Source organism: Pseudophryne corroboree, chromosome 6 (assembly GCF_028390025.1).
Source record: "Pseudophryne corroboree isolate aPseCor3 chromosome 6, aPseCor3.hap2, whole genome shotgun sequence".
Taxonomy (NCBI): domain Eukaryota; kingdom Metazoa; phylum Chordata; class Amphibia; order Anura; family Myobatrachidae; genus Pseudophryne; species Pseudophryne corroboree.
In genome coordinates, this window is record NC_086449.1 from 488069911 (window position 1) to 488093545 (window position 23635).

Here is a 23635-nt window from a genome sequence, read left to right on the forward strand (position 1 = left end):
TTGGGTGGCTGGAGGGGGGGCCCCTTGATTGAAGGGGTCCCCACTTCTCCAGGGTACCCCGCCCAGGGTTGACTAGTTGGGTATTTAATGCCACGGCCGCAGGGCGCTGTATAAAAGTGACCCCCGGCTGTGGCATTATCTGTCCAGCTAGTGGAGCCCGGTGCTGGTACAAAAAATACGGGGGACCCCTACTCTTTTTGTCCCCCGTATTTTTTGCACCAGGACCAGGCGCAGAGCCCGGTGCTGGTTGTTAAAATACGGGGGATCCCCTGTCATTTCCCCCCCCGTATTTTGGCAACCAGGACCGGCTCGAAGAGCCCGAGGCTGGTTATGCTTAGGAGGGAGGACCCCACGCATTTTTTTTTCTGATTTTTACCCCATTCCATTTAAAAAAAATATATATATATTTTTTTTAATATATAAATAATACTTGTGCCTCCTAAATAGACAAACCAAGTACCTAATCCCTTCTAATATAAATAGATATGCTATTACCAATAAAAAAAACACCAAAAAAAACATGTTTTTAAATTTTTTAATTAGATTCCGCCAGCAAAGTGTGGCGGATTGAAAATGACGAATTTACTGTCTAAAAGCACTGTTGTCGAATTTGCAATCTTCAATTGAATATACTTTTGTCGAAATGCCGCATTTGTACCATTGCAGAAATGTCGAATTTGACAAATGTCGAATTTCAAAAGTCGAATTTGGAATGGCCGTTTTATTTTACGAAAAGTACTGAATTGCATTGTCGATTTTTTTTTTTTGGCGAAAATGTCCCGTTTTTCGACATTTTTGGGAATTCGACCGCAATTGCATATACCCCTATAAGTTTATGTCAAACATTAAGATGAGAATAATCTGGTAACGGAATCACTGCTCCCACTACTTTATGTAACTTTTTTTTTTTTAGTCTTGCAATACTAAAATGTATAATTCAAAATGGCAGTGGCGCTTCAGTTCAGTGCCAGGGGTCACCTATTTCAAGAGAGTGGCGGCTGATGGATTAGCTGCTGCTCAGATGCCATTAACTTAGACACTGAATTATTTGTAGCATTTTATTGACTGTTTAGAAACACTTACCTCCTCCATTCACAAGTAAAAATGAAGTTCTCTGTATTCTAAAGCTGGGTACACACGAGACGACTTGCATATAATGCAATGTCGTCAACAATTTCCCTTGAACTCCCTGGAACTCCCAGACAAACAATATTAGGCCTTATTCAGGTTTGTTAGCAAACCAACAAAGTACACTAATGGGTACAACCATGTGCACTGCAGATGGGGAAGTAGTAACATGTGCAGAGAGATTTAGATATCGGTGGGGTGTGTTCAAACTGAAATCTAAATTGTAATGTAAATAAAAAGCAGTCAGTATTTACTGTGCACAGAAACAAAATAACCCACCCAAATCTAAATCTCTCTGCACATGTTACATCTGCCCCATCTGCAGTGCAACATGCTTTTACCCATTGGTGTGCTTTTTTGGTTTCCTAACAAACCTGAATAAGCCCCATAGTGCATACACATGGTGCAATTTTACTAGGCATCGTCAGTGGCCACATCCAATTTTATGCTGTTGTTAACAAATTTACAAATCTTCCTGCATGTTCAGAAGATCAGAAGACGCGACCAACGTCCAGCAGGAACGCACATTGGCATCGTGATAGTGCGTACATGCTGGACAATTTGAACGAATTGTCATTCTGACTGATTGGAAACAGCCAAATGTGTATGCCCCTTTAAAGGATCAGTTTAAGTTGATGCTAAGCATTTTCCAAACAGGGGCCAATTGCTAGTGGCCAACTCTTTTAATGAAGAAGTAGTACGTGAAGTTGCTAGGAAATGTTACTGGAATAATTTTGAACGGGTTGTACAGATGTACATCAGTCATCAGACATCCAAATACCAGTTATTGTTTCCTATTATTGAAGCCATCATATCTGGCCTACTGAGTACAGCAGACAAATGTATATGCCTTTTGGTGCTGGACATTTCTGTGCTCACATTTTGCCTCAACCACAAATTTTATGTGGAATCCAAAATGTAAATGGGATAAAATTATTTTCACATCTACCTTGTATGTGCCTGTTTCCCCACTGTCAAGCACTCCGCTTTCCCCACTATACGGTGCTATCACATTTCACTCGCAGCTCTCACCTACTCGGCAACCATCTTTACCTGCTTTCTCCTGCTGGTAAAGGCTCATCTCCACCTATGGCCGCCAGCCCCAAGTAGTACGATGATTACTCCCTCGCTACTTACTCTTAGCTGTATTATGTTTTGAGAATTGTGGTGCTCTTTGTTACCTGTACTCTATTTTTGTTATTTTTTTACTGTAATGCTAAGTTTTGTCTCCCTGTACTGTCCTTTGTACGGCGCTGCGAAACACTTGTGGTGCCTTATAAATAAAATGTAATAATAATAATAATAATCTGAGAAATTAACATATGTTATACCCCTTTCACATAGCAAAAATAACCCGGTATCAACCCGGCATGTACGATGTGAAAGGAGCCTTGCAGAATTCCTGGGTCGCCTGACCCGGTAATTTAACCCTGGTAATAAGAAGGGTTATTCCTGGGTTGAATAGCAGGTCAGTGGCAGTGTAAACGGGTTCACAGGGCGATGCGCCCCGAGACCCATTTACTACATAGGGAGATGAGTTCATCTCTGCGCCGCCTCCACCCCTGCCCTCGCTGCTAGCTCCACCCCCCGCTGCTATGGCAACCGACCCAGCATATTGGCGGGTCGGGAAGCCAGCACTGAGGCCCCAATACTGGATCCCACCGGGAAGGACCCGTTTCCAATTCCCGGGTGTGATCCGGTATTGGAGATGGGAGAGAATAACAATAAAATGCTTCTTTTGTCTGACGATAACCAATTTCCTTACACCATATACAAATGTTGAAATTCTTCTCAAGTTACAATGTGAGACACTGGACATAATGGCCCTCATTCCGAGTTGATCGCTAGCTGCCGTTGTTCGCTGCATAGCGATCATTTAAAAAAACGGCAAAACTGCGCATGCGTATGCACCGCAATGCGCACGCGCGGTGTACGGGTACAAAGAGCAATTGTGGTTTTGCACAGGTTCTAGCAACGCTTTCAGTCGCACTGGCGAATGCAGGGAGATTGACAGAAAGTGGGAGTTTCTGGGTGGCAACTGACTGTTTTCTGGGATTGTTTGGAAAAACGCAGGCATGGCCGGGACTTTGCTGGCGGGTAACTGACGTCAATACCGGGACCTTCGTCACAGCAATCATCTCACAGAATAAGTAACTACAGGGCTGGTCTTGTTCTGCACAAAATGTGTTTGCTGCCGCTCTGCTGCACAGGCGTTCGCACTCCTGCTATGCTAAAATACTCTCCCCCGTGGGCAGCGACTATGCGTTTGCACGGCTGCTAAAAGTAGCTAGCGAGCGATCAACTCGGAATGAGGGCCAATATTCTTACATGAATGGCTATGTGCAGAGTCATTTCTTATGTTAAGTACTTCAGTTATTTTCTACTGAGATTCCTTTAGAAAAGTTTGAGCAGGGAATGTAATTTAAGATCACAGCAAGATTTATCATGTTCATTTATTTCTAACATTTTTGAGAACAGTATAGCTGTAAAGTAGAATGGCATATTAATTTACATTTACTACAATTTTGCATGTAAATAATACAGGGGGTAATGCAGACCTGATTGTAGCAGCAAATTTGTTAGCAGTTGGGCAAAACCATGTGCACTGCAGGGGGGGGAGCAGATGTAACATTTGGAGAGAGAGTTAGATTTGGGTGGGGTGTGTTCAATCTGAAATCTAAATTGCAGTGTAAAAATAAAGCAGCCAGTATTTACTCTGCACAGGAACAATATAACCCACCCAAATCTAACTGTCTCTGCAAATGTTATATCTGCCTCCCCTGCAGTGCACATGGTTTTGAGTACCTGGAAACCCCCCCTGCCCGCTGATCACTCAGCGCAGCTGACCAATATACAGATATATTTTTTTCTAAGATGAGGAGCTCTGGCAACAGTGTGCCTGTAATACGGCAGCGCTCCTCCCTTATACTGTCCTGCTGCCGTCATCAGCCGCGTCCCTCTGCAGCCTATCCTCCCGCCGAGTCCCGCGTCAGTTCCTATCCTCTCCTCTTCTCTCCGCCCACGCCGCTCTGCCTGTCCTTCATTGTCCACCCAGCCTAAGTCTTGCTGGGTTGCAGGAGCCCGCTGTAGCCACTGCACAATATGGGTAGCCTTCTCCCGACCTCAGGTAACTGCACCTCACCTCATTCTGCCGCTGATGCTGACTCTTTCTCTCCCCCATGCCACTATTTCTCTCATCCTATGCCCCCTCCCTCTCTCTCTCCCCATGAACCCCACTCTCCATGTTCCCTCTCTCTCTCATAACCCTCCCCATGCTCCCTCTCTCCATGCACCTCTCCCCCTCCTCCTTCCCCTCCTAATGCTTCTCTCTCTCCCAATGTGTCCCCCCCCTCTCTAACCCCATGCCTCTCTCTCTCTGTGTTGCTGCCCGTGCCTCCCTTGTCTCTGTATATGTGTGTATACATTATTATATATATATTATATATATTTATATATATATTACACCAAAGATGCCGGCACTCCGCCCCAATGTTAGATATTGCCTAGGTGCCGTCCTATCCATGCAGGGAAGGCAGGTGAGGTGACATTTACAGGGCTTTCCAAGCAACAAATATATTTAGGCGACTTGCACCAAAAGCTTAATCAAACTAAGCATTTCATGCAAACAAAGATTAAGCGTTTGGTGCAAGTCGCCTAAATATATTTGTTTGGAAAGGCCTGCGAGTGCTACCTCACCTGCCTTCGCTGTATACGGTACATATATATATTCTCACCTGCTGCTTTATAATTTTACTATATATATATATATATATATATATATATATATATATATATATATATATATATACACACAAATTCTGCTCCGGCACTCGGCTCCTGCTGAATATATATATATATATATATATATATATATATACGGTGTAGAGATGCCGGCACTCCGTCTCCAAACTGTTTAGATGCCTCGGTGCCTCCAATACAATGCTGAGCAGCAAGGTGATATATAGGGCGGAAAATAGTGGCACTCACTCGGACTTCTATAATATCCAATAAACGGGCGCAGTACGCCTCTGCAGGTTAACGTTTCAGTTTTATTGTCAAAACTTTCGTCAGAACAAAGTACATTAAAAAGAAGCTTACCTTTATACCAAGAAACCCGTGAAGACACCCACATGGAAAACGAAGACTGATGGGCGCAGGGTCGGTGACGTCACGATCCCGCGACGTGCGCTCTTGTGCGCATGTGCCGAACCCTCCGTATCCTAGCAACATGAATAACATAATGTGAAAATCCCAACACCTTGATTGTAAGCTAACAAGCCGCAATGTCTTAATAAGAAAAGGAGACCCGATACCAGGTTATAACTATAATACTCAACTAGGCATGAGATGACATTAATATTCAAACAGAGGGAAAGCAGAGCATTTTAAACTAGAAAAAAAACAACCAATCAAATAAAGCAATTAAAATTCAATTGTTCGTTTAGTCCTTTTGGTGACACAGTGTCCAAAAAGTGGATCCATCTTGCTTCCATTTGTAGGAGTTTCTTGCCTCTATCTCCTCCTCTTATATTTGGGGGGACATGATCAATAAGTTTGTAGCGCAAGGTGGACAAATTGTGTCGGTGCAGTTTAAAATGCCTAGCAACAGGCTGTTCTGCATCTGAGCCTTCTAAAGCATGTCTGATCGACATTCTGTGTGTCGCCATTCTTTCTCTTAAGGTGCAGGTAGTCTTACCAATATACATTAGTCCACATGGGCAACGTATGAAGTATATTACATACTTGCTGGTGCAGGTCAAAATATGTTTAATATCAATTTTCTTCCCGGTATGTGGATGATTGAAGGTATTACCAGGCTCCAAATAGCTGCATGTTGTGCAACCAGTGCACTTATAACAGCCTGGTTTACGAGAAAGAAAATTCTGTTTTGGTGCTGATTGGAGGCGTGTGATGTCGTTGACCACCAAAAGATCTTTAAGGTTCTTTTTTCTGGAGAAGCTGGGCAAGATTTTATGGTTTTTAAAACCCTTTAGCTCAGGGTCAAGGGTGACAATCGGCCACAAATCTTTAGCTGTGTTGACATTAAACACACTGTCTGGTTGGTATTGTTGTACAAAAGGTAGGGATTTCTCCTTTGATGGATTTTTAAATTTTGGTTCCATCAGCTGCGATCTTGACTTTGCCAGAGCTTTGTTTTTAGCATGGACCAGATCCTCATATCTGTAGCCTTTATCCAGAAACATCTGCATCATTTCTTTAATGGCTGTTTCTGCTTTCTCTTTTGTATCTGTTATTCTCCGTACCCTCAAAAACTGGGAGTAAGGTATGCCCCCTATACAGGCCGGGGGATGTAGGCTGGAGGCATGCAGGTATGTATTACGGTCTGTTGGCTTTTTATAAAGATCAGTGTACAACAGGTTACCTTCCAGTGACACTTTAACGTCCAGGAAATTGACCTTTGTGTCACTAATGGTATAAGTAAATTTGATGTTACGGTCAATGGAGTTGATTTTTGTGATGACTTGTTCAAGTTCTTGCGTATTTCCTTGCCATATCAGGAACACATCATCTATGAATCTTGTGATCCATATTACCCTTTGTGCAAAATCTGGTAAATTGAATAATAATTCCTTCTCTTTGGCGAACATGAAGGAATTGGCGAACGCCGGGGCCACGCAGGATCCCATCGCACACCCTTTTTGCTGGTTATACCAGTGGCCATCGAATAGAAAGTAGTTGCGTTTCAGTGTGAGTCTCAGGAGCTGAATCAGAAAGTCTATATCTGGACCGTCATAGTCTCTGTCATTGAGGAGGAGGGTTTTTGTTGCTGTAAGGCCTTCTTCATGTGGTATATTAGTGTACAGAGACACCACATCCATAGTACATAATATACAACCGGGTGGCAAAGGTGTATACTGTTGCAATCTTTTGAGGAAAGTTGTGGTATCTTTCAAATACATCTGCTGTTTTTGTACCACTGGTTGCAAGTATATATCGATATACTGGGAAATTTTGTAATAGAGTGAGTCTCTAGCTGCAATAATAGGCCTGCCCGGCGGATTAGTCATGTTCTTATGAATTTTGGGTATGGTGTAGAATACAGGAGCTATTGGAAACTCCTGTTTTAAATTCTTGGACATGGCCACAGAGATAATACCTTCCTCTGATGCTTCTGTTAATATATTGTCCAATTCAGTCTTGTATTGGATTGTAGGATCTTGCTCCAATTGTTTATAGACTTCAGTATCACTGAGTTGTGAATAAATTTCACGTTTATAATCTGTGAGATTTAATATCACTATGCCGCCCCCCTTATCGGCGGCACGGATCACAATGTCTGTGTAAGAGCGCAGATTAGTCAATGCCCGTTTATTGGATATTATAGAAGTCCGAGTGAGTGCCACTATTTTCCGCCCTATATATATATATATATATATATATATATTTATTATGGAAACCCCCCACTAAAAATCCTGCGTTTGCCCCTGCGTGGGATATATTGTTTCTATGCAGGGTAAATACTGTCCGCTTTATTTTTACACTGCAATTTAGATTTCAGTCTGAACACACCACACCCAAATCTCTCTCTCTCTGCACATGTTATATCTGCCTCCCCTGCAGTGCACATGGATTTGCCCAACTGCTAACAAAGTCGCTGTTGCGATCAACTCTGAATTAGGCCCACAGTTTCAGATTTACAGCCAATACCAAACAATTATATTTGTGTTGTCTCCTTTGTTTTGTTGTGGGGAGTGCACTGGCCAGTGTATTTTCCTGCCTGATAAACTTATGCAGAGCCCATTTAATAGTCCCGCCCTGTATTTCTGCACCCTGTTTTTATGTGTACTGTAGCTCTCTCCTCACTGCTTAAACTGCTATCTTAAGCCGGGTACACACTAGAGCGATGGGGATTTGTTCCGACGGGTGATGCTCCGTCCATGTTCCATCCTACATTAGCATACTACAGGACGCTAGCGACAATGCTTTGTTTTATGTGCAGAACATACAACCAAGAGTCCATCGCTAGCGTCTGTGGGAGCGTGCAATCCCCTGTACACACTGAGCGATGTAGGCAATATATTGTTAAGAAACAATATTGTGCCGATATTGCTCTAGTGTGTACATGGCTTTAATCCCTCATCTTATTGTTCCTTAGTTTTTTTGTTTAATATTCAAAATACAAGTCTCTCTGTCTCGGTTTATCAACTATAGTTTATCAGAGTGGTTCTCAAACTGTGTGCCATGGCACCCTGGGGTGCCTCGGGACACTTGCAGGGGTGCCTTGGATTGGTGTTCCAGGACCAGTTCAAATTATTTATGGTCAATGTAATAGGCAAAACCAGTGCTGGTGACTGCCAATCATAAACTGTGTAGACATACAGAAGCAAATCTTGTCCACCACCACATAACTGAACCAAAGGATGATATATAAACACAACTAACATATTTTAATATTTATTTCTAAATTTCTTAGTAAGAAACTTTTGGCCTAGGGGTGCCGTGAAAAGAATTCCGATACTCTAGTGTGCCGTGATTCAAAAAAGTTTGAGAACCACTGGATTATTCTATTGTGATTTTCACTTCCAGTATCACCATTTATTTTAGAATGAAATCTATAAAACACAGTGACCAACTTACAGTATATTACATTAGTGCAACATTGGACATTTCTGTAATATTTTGTATCTAAGGAATATTAGAAAAAAAGACTTGCTACATGAATACTATCACATTTGATGGGTCGCAAAGTTTTTAGCACAGCTAAATGGTCCAGTTTTAACAATAACAAGAAATTATTTATGGATGAAAGAGCAGGTAAGTTGCTGATTCCTGCAAGCCTCCTAAGATAATCATTATACTGGAATTGCTAATGAGCCATGCCACTAATACAGGCATTCTATTGTATTGCAGATGTCCTAAAACAGCCTTGACAAAGAATTGGCTGTGGAATAGCCATTTCCAGAATTAAGTCCCTAACTTCCCAGAGCAGCCTTTTCAGACAAAACCCTGTGCTATTGATGCACTACCCAACCCACTCAGTGTTCTCATGGCGAGTGTAGATAGCAGCACTTCCTAAGCCGTCACATTATGTGATTGCTTAATGAGTAATGGTACTTTCTGTCTTATGGGTGGTTCAATGTATGCAGTTTTCTAGGGAATCTGGGGTTTGTTCATGAAGCAGTGAAAAGTGTGGAGAAGTGAGCCAGTGGAGAAGTTGCCTATGGCAACCAATCATCTGCTCTGTATAATTATATAGTATGCAAATTATAAATGTTACTTCAGTGCTGATTGGTTACCATGGGCAACTTCTCCACTGGCTCACTTCTCCGCTCTTTTCACTGCTTCATGAATAGACCCCAGTATCTTTAACAAAGTAACTACATTTATCCACACTCTGCCGGGATCTAGTACTGATCCCCTTTAAAACTGGTCCACAAAACTTACTAACAACTTCTGTTGTGTTTTGGCACAAAGTACTGCTGTTAATTTAGTTAATTTATGTACTTGTTTCATACTTATTAGGTACATTAAGAGACATACATTTTGTTTTCACTTTTCATTTCTCTTATGTCCTAGAGGATACTGGGGTCCACATTAGTACCATGGGGTATAGAGGGGTCCACTAGGAGTCTAGGAAATCAACAGTGTGCGCTGGCTCCTCCCTCTATGCCTCTCCTACCAGACTCAGTTTAGAAAATGTGCCCGGAGGAGCCAGTTGCGCTTAGGGAAGCTCCTGAAGAGTTTTCTGCATTTATTTTCTGTTTGTTGTTTTCAGACAGGGCTGGTTGGCACCAGTCTGCCTGCTTCATGGGACTTAGGGGGGGAAGGGCCCAACCTCCTATAGGGTTAATGGTCCCGTTCCCAGCTGGCAGGACACTGAGCTCCTGAGGTTCCTATTTGCATGCCCCACCACGGCGAGCGTACAGTCCCGCAGCATGCAGCCACCCCTAGCAGAGCCAGAAGTAAAAAGAGTAGTGAGTAGGTTGCCGGCGTCCCGGTTAGCGCAGGGAAGCGCAGCTCCTCCACAAAGATGCCACGTTTCCTCAACGGTACCAAGAGATCATAGTAAGGAAGGGGGAGTGGTGTTAGAATACGAAGTCCTATTAAGGAGCTTAGTTTGCGACCCAGCTGAGCTTTGCTTTAGCACAAAGGGCGTGGTGTGGCTGGCTCCATCTTCTCTGTGTCTCCCTGCGGGCTCTGTGTGGATTAACTGTGCTTTCACCTTTACTGTGTGTGATTGTGTGTGTCAAGGGAGTGTGTTTCCTGCCCAGCAGAGTGTTTGTCTTCCACGGGGGATTCACTACAGTGTACCCAGGATAGTACATATTCTCAGGCGAGAGGATCTGAACCCGCATGGTTGGATTCCCTTAAAGGGACGATCTCACATATCTCTAATAAATTATCCCATAATTAGAAAGAGACTCAATACTTAAGACAGTCTGTGGAGGACCTGATGACTAGAGATTCAGTTCCCATACCAGCGTCTCAGACCCCTGCTATTTGTCCACAAAAGCATACTCCGGCCCAAATCCTGCAGGCTGACACTGATGATGACGATGACTTATCAGATGCGGAGGAGGGTGAAGTGGACTCATGTGGGGGGGGGGATGCAGCCCTGTCACAAGGAATACAGGCCCCGATAGAAGCTGTTAGAGAAGTCCTGCACATTCCTGACAAGGTGGCGGAGGTGGATGAGGAATCTTATTTTAATGTAAAAAAACTTATCCTCTGCTACTTTCCCTGCTTCAAAGGAGTTAAATTCTCTGTTTGAAGAAACTTGGGTTAATCCGTACAAGAAGTTTCAGATCCCTAAAAGGTTACTCACATCCTTCCCGGTTCCTCAGGATGATAGGAAAAAGTGGGAAAATCCACTGATTGTTGACGTATCGGTATCTAGGTTGTCACGTAAGATAGTCTTACCTGTTCCTGGGGAAGCCTCCTTAAAGGACACGGCTGACCGAAAAATTGAGACCACTCTCAAATCCCTGTACACAGCTGCTGGTGTGGCCCAGAGACCCACTATTGCTTGTGCATGGATCACTAGGGCCATTGCAAAATGGTCAGGTAATCTAAATGACAGGTTAGATTCCTTATCCAGGGGGAAGATAATTCTACTCCTACAGCATATACAGGACTCTGCTAATTTTATGGTGGAGGCCATAAACGAAATTGGTTTGTTCAACGCACGCACCACTGCCATGGCAGTATCAGCACGCAGGGGCTTGTGGCTACGCCAGTGGACTGCGGATGTGGATTCCAGGAAAGATGTGAACCACACTGCCTGGAAGACAGGCAGGTGAGAGCCCGATTAAGATATTTCAGTCACCTATGGGCTACATCATGCCTGGATCCATGGGTCAAAGATCTTATCTCCCAGGGCTACAGACTGGAGTTTCAGGAACTCCCACCTCACAGATTCTTCAAATCAGGCTTTCCAGCTTCTCTAGAAGCAAGCATGACTTTACAGGCAGCAATTCAAAAACTGGTACTCAGGTCATGGGCCCTCATTCCGAGTTGATCGCTCGCTAGCTTCTTTTTGCTGCAGCCGTGCAAACGCATAGTCGCCGCCCACGGGGGAGTGTATTTTCGCTTTGCAAGTGTGCGATCGCATGTGCAGCCGAGTGGGACGAAAAAGTTTTTTACAGTTTCAGAGTAGGTCTGAACTTACTCAGCCCTTGCGATCACTGCAGCCTGTCCGGTCCCGTAATTGACGTCAGACGCCCGCCCTGCAAACACCTGGACACGCCTGCGTTTTCCCTACCACTCCCAGAAAACGGTCAGTTGACACCCATAAGCTCCCTCTTTCTGTCAATCTCCTTGCGATCACCCGTGCAAATGGATTCGTCGCTAGAAGCATTGCCCAGCAACGATGCTGTTTGTACCCGTACAACGCGCGTGTGCATTGCAGTTAATACGCATGCGCAGTAATAACCTGATCGCTGCGCTGCGAAAATCGACAGCGTGCGATCAACCCCATTGTTCCAGTTCCACTTCAACTGCAAAACAAGGGTTATTATTCCAACCTGTTTGTGATACCGAAACCAGACGGTTCGGTAAGGCCCATTTTAAACCTCAAGTCACTGAACCCTTACTTATGGGCAGGGCCGAAACTAGGGTATCTGTCACCCGGGGCAAGGCAGTCATTTGGCGCACCCCCTCACCCAATATACAGAAATACATCCTCCTGTACATGTACACACAATCAATAAACACAGTATGGCCCCTGAATATACACATACCACCACATTAAACATATACTGTGTACATGCCCCTGTATATACACATACCCCAATATACTGTGATTAAATACACCCCTCCTATACATACAAATGAAGTACCCACCCCGGGTACTCCAGCATACACACACAACACCTGGTTACACTGCACTGCTCCAGCACACACATCGGGTTATACTGAACTGCACCAGTACACACACACGGTTACACTGCAATGCTCCAGCACACACCCACGCACAGGGTTACACTGCATCACTCCAGCAGACACACACTAGGATACTCTACAATGCTCCAGTACACACACACACACACACACACACACACACACACACACACACACACACACACACACGGTTTACACTGCACTGCTCCAACACACACCCACGCACAGGGTTACACTGCATCACTCCAGCAGACACACACTAGGATACTCTACAATGCTCCAGTACACACACACACACACACACACACACACACACACACACACACACACACACACACACACACAGTTACACTGCACTGCTCACTGCTCCAACACACACACAAGGTTACATTGCACTGCTCACTGCTCCCTGCTCTAACACACACATACACACTGGGTTACAGTACACAGCACACACATATTGTACATATACTGTATAGCTGACCGCCTGTCCCTACCTTTCCAGACTCCTCTCAGTTTCTGAAGTGTCACAGGCAGAGGCTTGCATGTGTGTGGCAGAGGCATGTGTCTCCGGTTAGCAGCTCTCCTGACCGTCCCGGCGGTGCGGGGACGGCGCCTCTTCAACCCTGCGCCGTCCTGCATGCCCCGGTTACCGCCTCCAGGCTCCACACACGTATTTCCGTGAAACAGATCTCCGGAGCAACCCGGCGCAGAGGAGCAGGAGCAGCGCGTCTTCAACCCCGGCGCATCTTCAACCCCCGCGACAGCGCCCTCTTTCTTTCCGCGCCCAGGTCGCCTGCCCCCCTAGCCCCCCCCATAGTTACGGCCCTCTTATGGGTGTTCAAATTCAAGATGGATCCAGGGAGCACCATCCAGGGAGAGGTTGTTAGACAACATTGCCCTCTAAACACGACTACTCCAGTATCACGGGCGGATTCTGAACCTGCCAAAATTTCACCTGGAACCAACACGCAGGCTTCCGTTCCCGGGGGATGATTCTGGATGCTGAGGCACAGAAGGTATTCCTTCCATTGGAAAAGGCATTGGTAATTCAGTCAATGGTGCGGGACGTTCTAAGACCGACATGGATATCGGTGCATCTATGCATTCGCCTACTGGGGAAGATGGTAGACTCTTACGAGTCACTGCAGTATGGAAGGTTTCACGCAAGGCCCTTCCAGCTGGATCTGTTGGACAAATGGTCTGGATTGCATCTTCACATGCACCAGAGGATACGACCAGAGGATACGTCTGTCGCCAAAAGCCAGGATTTCTCTTCTGTGGTGGCTTCAGACTTCTCACCTGATGGAGGACCGAAAGTTCGGGATTCAAAATTGGATTCTGCTAACCACAGACGCAAGCCTCAGAGGTTGGGGAGCAGTCACCCAAGGAAAATGGTCAAGTCAGGAAACCATTCTTCCGATCAACATTCTGGAACTAAGGGCCATATTCACTGCAGGGTGCAGGGCGCGGGGGAGGGGGGGCGCCCTGGGCAGCATGAAACCTATGGAAACTGGCATAAATAAGGGGTACCACCAGTATAAAAAATTACCTCATAAAAGCTGAGGAGAAACACACCATTGAAGAGTGGACCTTCCTCCTCAGTCAGCCAGCACACTGCTCAGCGCCATTTTCTCTCTCCCCTCAGGCTGCAGAGACAACGCTGGTCCTCCTCCACTACTGAACAAGTATCAGGGTGCAAAACAGGGGGGGGCCACAGTTGATTTGGTGCTATATAATTGTGTGATTAACATTATAAAAACGCTGCATGCCAGTGGGCATTTTGTGTTCACAGACATTTGTGTTACTGGCGCTGGGTTGTGAACTGGCAAATCCTATCTGTGTCTCTCTGACAGATTTTACTGTGGGTCTGTCCCCTATAAGTCCCGGAGTGTCTGTGGTGTGGTTGTGCACGTGTGTGACATATCTGTGGCAGGGAACTCTGTAGAGACATGTTAGGGACACAGAGGTGTAATATGACACCAAGAGCCTGACTGGGTGAAAGGTTACATGATAGTGTGAATCATATCAGTAAGAGGTTGGACTGAATCTCATACAGAAAATTAAAATAATCTGTTGAAAATTAGATTTTTAATAGTTCTGCCTTTCATCCACAGGGACCTTTCTGAGTCACATACAAATTTGCACAAGTAGTACAAACTGATACCGACACGGACTCTGATTCCTGTGTCGACACTAGTGATTCCAGGGGAATAGGTACTAAGTTAGCAAAAAAGCATTCAAAACATGTTTTAGCTATAAAGGAGGTGTTAGAAGTTTCGAAGCCCCCTCTTTTACCACAAGGAGAGGGTTTACTTTAGTAAAGAAGTAATGTCATTTTCTCTCCACCTCAGGAGTTGAACAGTTTCTTGGAGTGAGTCTGATTTAAACTGAAAAGAAATTTCAGATTCCCAAAAGGAAGCTTACCTTTTTCCAAAAGGTGGGAGTCACCCCGCATTTTAGACAGGGCCCTGTCATAAAAGAGAAAAGGTGTTTATTCCTGCGCCTGGAATGGCTTCACTTAAGGAGCCGACAGACCGCAATTGATGTGGCCAATGGGACACTACTCAGGCCTACCATTGTCTGTGAGTGGGTGAGTAGTGCTATTGAAAAGTGGTCAGAAAACTTGTCATTAGACATTGACACAATAGACGGAGACGAGATACTCCTAACGTTAGGTCATATCAAAGACGCTGCTGCGGTTGTACTGGAAACCATGAAATATATTGGTTTCTTGGGATCAAGAACCGCTACCATGGCAGTATCGGCTCAGAGGGCGTTGTGGATTCGCCAGTGGAATGCTGATGCAGATTCCAAAAGAAATATGGAGGCTCTCCCGTATAAAGGTGAGGCCTTGTTTGGTGATGGGCTGGATGCGTTAGTCTCGGCGGCTACCGCAGGTAAGTCTACATTCTTGCATTATGCTCCTACACCGGCGAAAAAGACACATCACTCTCACATACAGTCATTTCGGCCCAACAAATACAAAAAGGCCAAAGGTTCCCCCTTTTTTGCAGGTAGGGGAAGGGGAAAGGGAAAGAAATCCGCAGCGTCTCCCGGATCGCAGGAGCAGAAGTCCACCCCTGCTTCTGCCAAATCTGCAGCATAACGCTGGGGCTCCCTTGCAGGAGTCCGCTCGGGTGGGAGCACCTCTCAAACTTTTCAGCCAAATCTGGATTCAATCTGGCCTGGACCAATGGGTCTTACAAATAGTGTCCCATGGGTACAAACTAGAGTTTCAAGACGTCCCCCCATGCCGATTTTTCAAATCGACCTTGCCAGCTTCTCTTCTGGGAAGAGAGGCAGTAACAACGGCAATTCAAAAATTATGTCAAGATTAGGTCATTGTCCTGGCACAGTAAGGAGAAGGTTTTTTATCCAAGCCTTTGTAGTTCCGAAGCCGGATGGCTCGGTCCGACTGATCCTAAACCTAAAAAAATCTGAATCTCTACTTGAAACGATTCAAGTTCAAAATGGAATCACTGAGGGCAGTGATTTCCAGTCTAGAGGAGGGGGACTACATGGTGTCTGTAGACATAAAGGATGCTTACCTGCATGTTCCCATTTATCCTCCTCACCAGGCTTATTTTTTGCGATTCGCGGTTCAGGATTGCCATTACCAATTCCAGACGTTACCTTTCAGTCTCTCCACGGCGCCGAGGGTATTCACCAAGGTGATGGCGGAGATGATGGTTCTCCTGCGTCAAAAAGGAGTCAATATAATTCCTTATCTAGACGATCTCCTGATAAAGGCGAGATCCAGGGAGCAGTTGTTACAAAACATCACACTCTCCCTGTCAATACTCCAACAACACGGTTGGGTCATAAATTATCCAAAGTCACAGTTGGTACCGACGACAAGATTGTCTTTTCTCGGGATGATTCTGGACACAGAAGTTCAGAGAGTATTTCTTCCGGTGGAAAAGGCTCTGGAAATCCAAAAAATGGTAAAACAGATATTGATATTGTGTCGATCCATCAGTGCATTCGATTGTTGGGGAAGATGGTGGCGGCCTACGAGGCCATACAGTTTGGCAGGTTCCATGCCAGAGTTTTCCAGTGGGACCTGTTGGACAAGTGGTCGGGACCCCACCTACACATGCACCGGAAGATAATCCTGTTGTCAAAAGCCAGGATTTCGCTCCTGTGGTGGCTACACAGTTCTCGCCTACTAGAGGGACGCAGGTTCGGGATTCAGGACTATGTCCTGGTAACCACGGATGCAAGTCTCCGAGGCTGGGGAGCTGTCACTCAGGGGGAAAGCTTCCAAGGAAAATGGTCAAGTCAGGAAGCCTGCCTTTACATAAACGTGCGGAAATTGAGAGCCATTTACAACGGCCTTCAACAAGCGGTACATCTTCTTCAAGATCATCCCGTGCAGATCCAGTCGGACAATGTAACAGCAGTCACGTACATAAACAGGCAGGGTGGAACCAAAAGCAGAGCGGCAATGGCAGAGGTGACAAAGATCCTCCTATGGGCAGAAAGACATGTAAAGGTTCTGTCGGCAATTTTCATTCCGGGAGTAGACAACTGGGAAGCAGACTTCCTCAGCAGACACAATCTCCATCCAGGAGAGTGGGGCCTCCACCAAGAAGTCTTCGCAGAGGTGACAAGTCTTTGGGGAGTTCCTCAAGTAGACATGATGGCATCTCGTCTCAACAAGAAGCTTCAGAAATATTGTTTCCAGGTCGAGAGACCCTCAAGCAATAACAGTGGATGCGCTAGTGACCAAGTGGGTATTCCGGTCAGTGTATGTCTTCCCTCCACTTCCGCTGATCCCAAAAGTTCTCAGGATCATAAGAAGAACAAGGGTTTGAGCAATCTTCATTGCCCCAGACTGGCCAAGGAGGGTTTGGTACCCAGATCTTCAGGAGTTGCTCATAGAAGATCCTCGGCCTCTTCCCCTTCGCGAGGACCTGCTGCAGCAGGGGCCGTGCGTGTATCAAGACTTACCACGGCTACGTTTGATGGCATGGCTGTTGAGCGCCGGATCCTAGCCTGAAAGCGTATTCCCAAGGAAGTCATCCCCACCCTTATTCAGGCCAGGAAAGGAGTAACGTCGAAACATTACCACCGTATTTGGAGAAAATATGTGTCTTGGTGTGAATCCAAGAAGGCTCCTACGAAAGAGTTTCAGTTGGGACGTTTTCTCCATTTTCTGCAGGCTGGTGTGGAGGCGGGCCTCCGATTGGGGTCAATCAAGGTCCAGATTTCGGCCTTGTCAGTGTTCTTCCAAAAACAATTGGCCTCTCTTCCAGAGGTTCAGACCTTCGTGAAAGTGGTTCTGCACATCCAGCCTCCATTTGTGCCTCCAGTGGCACCATGGGACCTTAACGTGGTGTTGCAGTTTCTTCAATCGGATTGGTTTGAGCCTCTACAAGAGATAGAGTTGAAGTTTCTCACTTAGAAAGTTGTGATGCTTTTGGCATTGGCATCCGCACGGCGGTTGTCTGAATTAGGGGCCTTGTCTCACAAGAGCCCTTACCTGATCTTCCATGAAGATAGGGCAGAGTTCAGAACTCGTCAAAATTTCTTCCAAAGGTGGTTTCATCTTTCCACATAAACCAACCTATTGTGGTGCCAGTGGTTACTGACACATTCACTGAGTCAAAGTCTCTAGATGTGGTTAGGGCTTTGAAGATTTATGTCGCTAGAACAGCTCGAATATGGAAAACAGAGTCTTTGTTTTTCCTGTATGCTCCCAACAAGATTGGTTGTCTTGCTTCCAAGCAGACTATTGCGCGTTGGATCAGAGGTACGATTCAGCACGCTCATACTACGGCTGGATTGCTGTTACCGATGTCGGTGAAGGCCCATTCCACTAGGAACGTGGGCTCATCCTGGGCGGCTGCCCGGGGGGTCTCGGCATTGCAACTTTGCCGAGCAGCTACTTGGTCGGGGTCAAACACGTTTGCAAAATTCTACAAGTTTGACACCTTGGCCGATGAAGACCTCAAGTTCGGTCAATCGGTGCTGCAGGGTCATCCGCACTCTCCCACCCGTACTGGAGTGGTATAAACCCCATGGTCATGAAGTGGACCCCAGCAACCTCTAGGACGTATGAGAAAACAGGATTTTGATACCTACTGGTAAATCCTTTAATCCTAGTCCATAGAGGATGCTGGGCGCCCGTCCCAGTGCGTACTTTACCTGCAGTTTTGTTATTAGAGTTACACAAGTTGTGCTATATTAGTTTCAGCATGTTGCTGTCATTGGTTCATGCCTGTTGGCGTGTGTTCTGTTGAATGCCATATTGTGTGGCATGGTTTAGGTGTGAGCTGGTATGTATCTCACCACTAATACAGGTTGAGTATCCCATATCCAAATATTCCGAAATACGGAATATTCCGAAATACGGACTTTTTTTAATGAGAGTGAGATAGTGAAACTTTTGTTTTTTGATGACTTAATGTACACAAACTTTGTTTAATACACAAAGTTATTAAATATATTGTATTAAATGACCTTTAGGCTGTGTGTATAAGGTGTATATGAAACATAAATGAATTGTGTGAATGTAAACACACTTTGTTTAATGCACAAAGTTATAAAAAATATTGGCTAAAATTGCCTTCAGGCTGTGTGTATAAGGTGTATATGTAACATAAATGCATTCTGTGCTTAGATTTAGGTCCCATCACCATGATATCTCATTATGGTATGCAATTATTCCAAAATACTGAAAAATCCGATATCCAAAATACATCTGGTCCCAAGCATTTTGGATAAGGGATACTCACCCTGTATTAAAGTAAATCCTTTCCTCGAAATGTCCGTCTCCCTGGGCACAGTTCCTATAACTGAGGTCTGGAGGAGGGGCATAGAGGGAGGAGCCAGTTCACACCCATTGAAAAGTCTTAAGAGTGCCCATGGCTCCTGCGAAACCGTCTATACCCCATGGTCATGAAGTGGACCCCAGCATTCTCTACAGACTAGGAGAAAAGGATTTACCGGTAGGTATCAAAATCCTGTTTTTAATTACCTACCGGTAAATCCTTTTCTCGCAGTCCGTAGAGGATACTGGGCACCCGCCCAGTGCTTCGTGGTTTCCTCCACTGTTACTGGGTTAAGTATTGTTGTTGGTTCAGCTGTTGCTGTTCCTGTTCAAGTTTGGTTAGCATGGTTTTCCTCTTGTCTGTGTGTGCTGGTTCGAATCTCACCACTGTTCTTTTAAATAATTCTCTCAAAGTATGTCCGTCTCCTCGGGCACAGTTTCTAGACTAAGTTTGGTAGGAGGGGCATAGAGAGAGGAGCCAGCGCACACTATTGATTTCTTAAAGTGACCACGGCTCCTAGTGGTCCTGTCTACACCCCATGGTACTAATGTGGACCTCAGTATCCTGTACGGACTACGAGAAAATAAGAATTTACTTACCGATAATTCTATTTCTCGGAGTCCGTAGTGGATGCTGGGGTTCCTGAAAGGACCATGGGGAATAGCGGCTCCGCAGGAGACAGGGCACAAAAAGTAAAGCTTTAGGATCAGGTGGTGTGCACTGGCTCCTCCCCCTATGACCCTCCTCCAAGCCTCAGTTAGGTACTGTGCCCGGACGAGCGTACACAATAAGGAAGGATTTATGAATCCCGGGTAAGACTCATACCAGCCACACCAATCACACTGTACAACCTGTGATCTGAACCCAGTTAACAGTATGATAACAGCGGAGCCTCTGAAAAGATGGCTCACAACAATAACAACCCGATTTTTGTAACTATGTACAAGTAATGCAGATAATCCGCACTTGGGATGGGCGCCCAGCATCCACTACGGACTCCGAGAAATAGAATTATCGGTAAGTAAATTCTTATTTTCTCTATCGTCCTAGTGGATGCTGGGGTTCCTGAAAGGACCATGGGGATTATACCAAAGCTCCCAAACGGGCGGGAGAGTGCGGATGACTCTGCAGCACCGAATGAGAGAACTCCAGGTCCTCCTTAGCCAGGGTATCAAATTTGTAGGATTTTACAAACGTGTTTGCCCCTGACTAAATAGCCGCTCGGCAAAGTTGTAAAGCCGAGACCCCTCGGGCAGCCGCCCAAGATGAGCCCACCTTCCTTGTGGAATGGGCATTTACATATTTTGGCTGTGGCAGGCCTGCCACAGAATGTGCAAGCTGAATTGTATTACACATCCAACTAGCAAAAGTCTGCTTAAAAGCAAGAGCACCCAGTTTGTTGGGTGCATACAGGATAACAGCAAGTCAGTTTTCCTGACTCCAGCCGTCCTGGAACCTATATTTTCAGGGCCCTGACCACATCTAGCAACTTGGAGTCCTCCAAGTCCCTAGTAGGCGCAAGACACCACAATAAGCTGGTTCAGGTGAAACACTGACACCACCTCAGGGAGAGAACTGGGGACGAGTCCGCAGCTCTGCCCTGTCCGAATGGACAAACAGATATGGGCTTTTTTGAGAAAAAAACCACCAATTTGACACTCGCCTGGTCCAGGCCAGGTCCAAGAGCATGTTCACTATCCATGTGAGATGCTTCAAATCCACAGATTTGACTGGTTTTAAACCAATGTGTTTTGAGGAATCCCAGAACTACGTTGAGATCCCACAGTGCCACTGGAGGCACAAAAGGGGGTTGTATATGCAATACTCCCTTGACAAACTTCTGGACTTCAGGAACTGAAGCCAATTCTTTCTGGAAGAAAAATCGACAGGGCCGAAATTTGAACCTTAATGGACCCCAATTTGAGGCCCATAGACACTCCTGTTTGCAAGAAATGCAGGAATCGACCGAGTTGAAATTTCTTCGTGGGGCCTTCCTGGCCTCACACCACGCAACATATTTTCGCCACATGTGGTGATAATGTTGTGCGGTCACCTCCTTTCTGGCTTTGACCAGGGTAGGAATGACCTCTTCCTGAATGCCTTTTCCCTTAGGATCCGGCGTTCCACCGCCATGCCGTCAAACGCAGCTGCGGTAAGTCTTGGAACAGACGTGGTACTTGCTGAAACAAGTCCCTTCTTAGCGGCAGAGGCCATAAGTCCTCTGTGAGCATCTCTTGAAGTTCCGGGTACCAAGTCCTTCTTGGCCAATCCGGAGCCATGAGTATAGTTCTTACTCCTCTACGTCTTATAATTCTCAGTACCTTAGGTATGAAAAGCAGAGGATGGAACACATACACCGACTGGTACACCCACGGTGTTACCAGAACGTCCACAGCTATTGCCTGAGGGTCTCTTAACCTGGCGCAATACCTGTCCCGTTTTTTGTTCAGACGGGACGCCATCATGTCCACCTTTGGTAATTCCCAACGGTTTACAATTATGTGGAAAACTTCCCCATGAAGTTCCCACTCTGCCGGGTGGAGGTCGTGCCTACTGAGGAAGTCTGCTTCCCAGTTTCCATTCCCGGAATGAAACACTGCTGACAGTGCTATCACATGATTTTCCGCCCAGCGAAAAGTCCTTGCAGTTTTTGCCACTGCCCTCCTGCTTCTTGTGCCGCCCTGTCTATTTACGTGGGCGACTGCCGTGATGTTTTATCCCACTGGATCAATACCGGCTGACCTTGAAGCAGAGGTCTTGCTAAGCTTAGAGCATTATAAATTTACCCTTAGCTATATTTATGTGGAGAAAAATCTCCAGACTTGATCACACTCCCTGGAAATTTTTTCCTTGTGTGACTGCTCCCCAGCCTCTCGGGCTGGCCTCCGTGGTCACCAACATCCAAAACTGAATGCCGAATCTGCGGCCCTCTAGAAGATGAGCACTCTGTAACCACCACAGGAGAGACACCCTTGTCCTTGGATATAGGGTTATCCGCTGATGCATCTGAAGATGCGATCCGGACCATTTGTCCAGCAGATCCCACTGAAAAGTTCTTGCATGAAATCTGCCGACTGGAATTGCTTCGAAGGAAGTCACCATTTTTTTTACCATGGCCCTTGTGCAATGATGCACTGATTTTAGGAGGTTCCTGACTAGCTCGGATAACTCCCTGGCTTTCTCTTCCGGGAGAAACACCTTTTTCTGGACTGTGTCCAGAATCATCCCTAAGCACAGGAGACTTGTTGTCGGGATCAGCTGCGATTTTGGAATATTTAGAATCCACCCCTGCTGTTGTAACAGTATCCGAGATAGTGCTACTCCGACCTCCAACTGTTCCCTCGACTTTGCCCTTATCAGGAGATCGTCCAAGTAAGGGATAATTAAGACGCCTTTTCTTCGAAGAAGAACCATCATTTCGGCCATTACCTTGGTAAAGACCCGGGGTGCCGTAGACAATCCAAACGGCAGCGTCTGAAACTGATAGTGACAGTTCTGTACCACGAACCTGAGGTACCCTTAGTGATAAGGGCAAATTTGGGACATGGAGGTAAGCATCCCTGATGTCTCGGGACACCAGATAGTCCCCTTCTTCCCGGTTCGTTATCACTGCTCTGAGTGACTCCATCTTGATTTGAACCTTTGTAAGTGTTCAAATTTTTTTAGATTTAGAATAGGTCTCACCTAGCATTCTGGCTTCAATACCACAATATAGTGTGGAATAATACCCCCTTTTCTTGTTGTAGGAGGGGTAATTTAATTATCACCTGCTGGGAATACAGCTCGTGAATTTTTTCCCATACTGCCTCCTTGTCGGAGGGAGACCTTGGTAAAGCAGACTTCAGGAGCCTGCGCAGGGGAAACGTCTCGACATTCCAAACTGTACCCCTGGGATACTACTTGTAGGATCCAGGGGTCCTGTACGGTCTCAGCGTCATGCTGAGAGCTTGTCAGAAGCGGTGGAACGCTTCTGTTCCTGGGAATGGGCTGCCTGCTGCAGTCTTCTTCCCTTTCCTCTATCCCTGGGCAGATATGACTCTTATAGGGACGAAAGGACTGAAGCTGAAAAGACGGTGTCTTTTTCTGCAGAGATGTGACTTAGGGTAAAAACGGTGGATTTTCCAGCAGTTGCCGTGGCCACCAGGTCCGATGGACCGACCCCAAATAACTCCTCTTCCTTTATACGGCAATACACCTTTGTGCCGTTTGGAATCTGCATCACCTGACCACTGTCGTGTCCATAAACATCTTCTGGCAGATATGGACATCGCACTTACTCTTGATGCCAGAGTGCAAATATCCCTCTGTGCATCTCGCATATATAGAAATACATCCTTTAAATGCTCTATAGTCAATAAAATACTGTC

At 45.8% G+C, this 23635-nt stretch overlaps 1 protein-coding gene across 13 annotated transcripts in view; it reads left to right on the forward strand.

Moving 5' to 3' along the window:
* The window catches only part of NRCAM (neuronal cell adhesion molecule), a 327854-nt gene that overhangs the window by 133812 nt on the left and 170407 nt on the right, over positions 1 to 23635 (forward strand). The window lies entirely within an intron of this gene.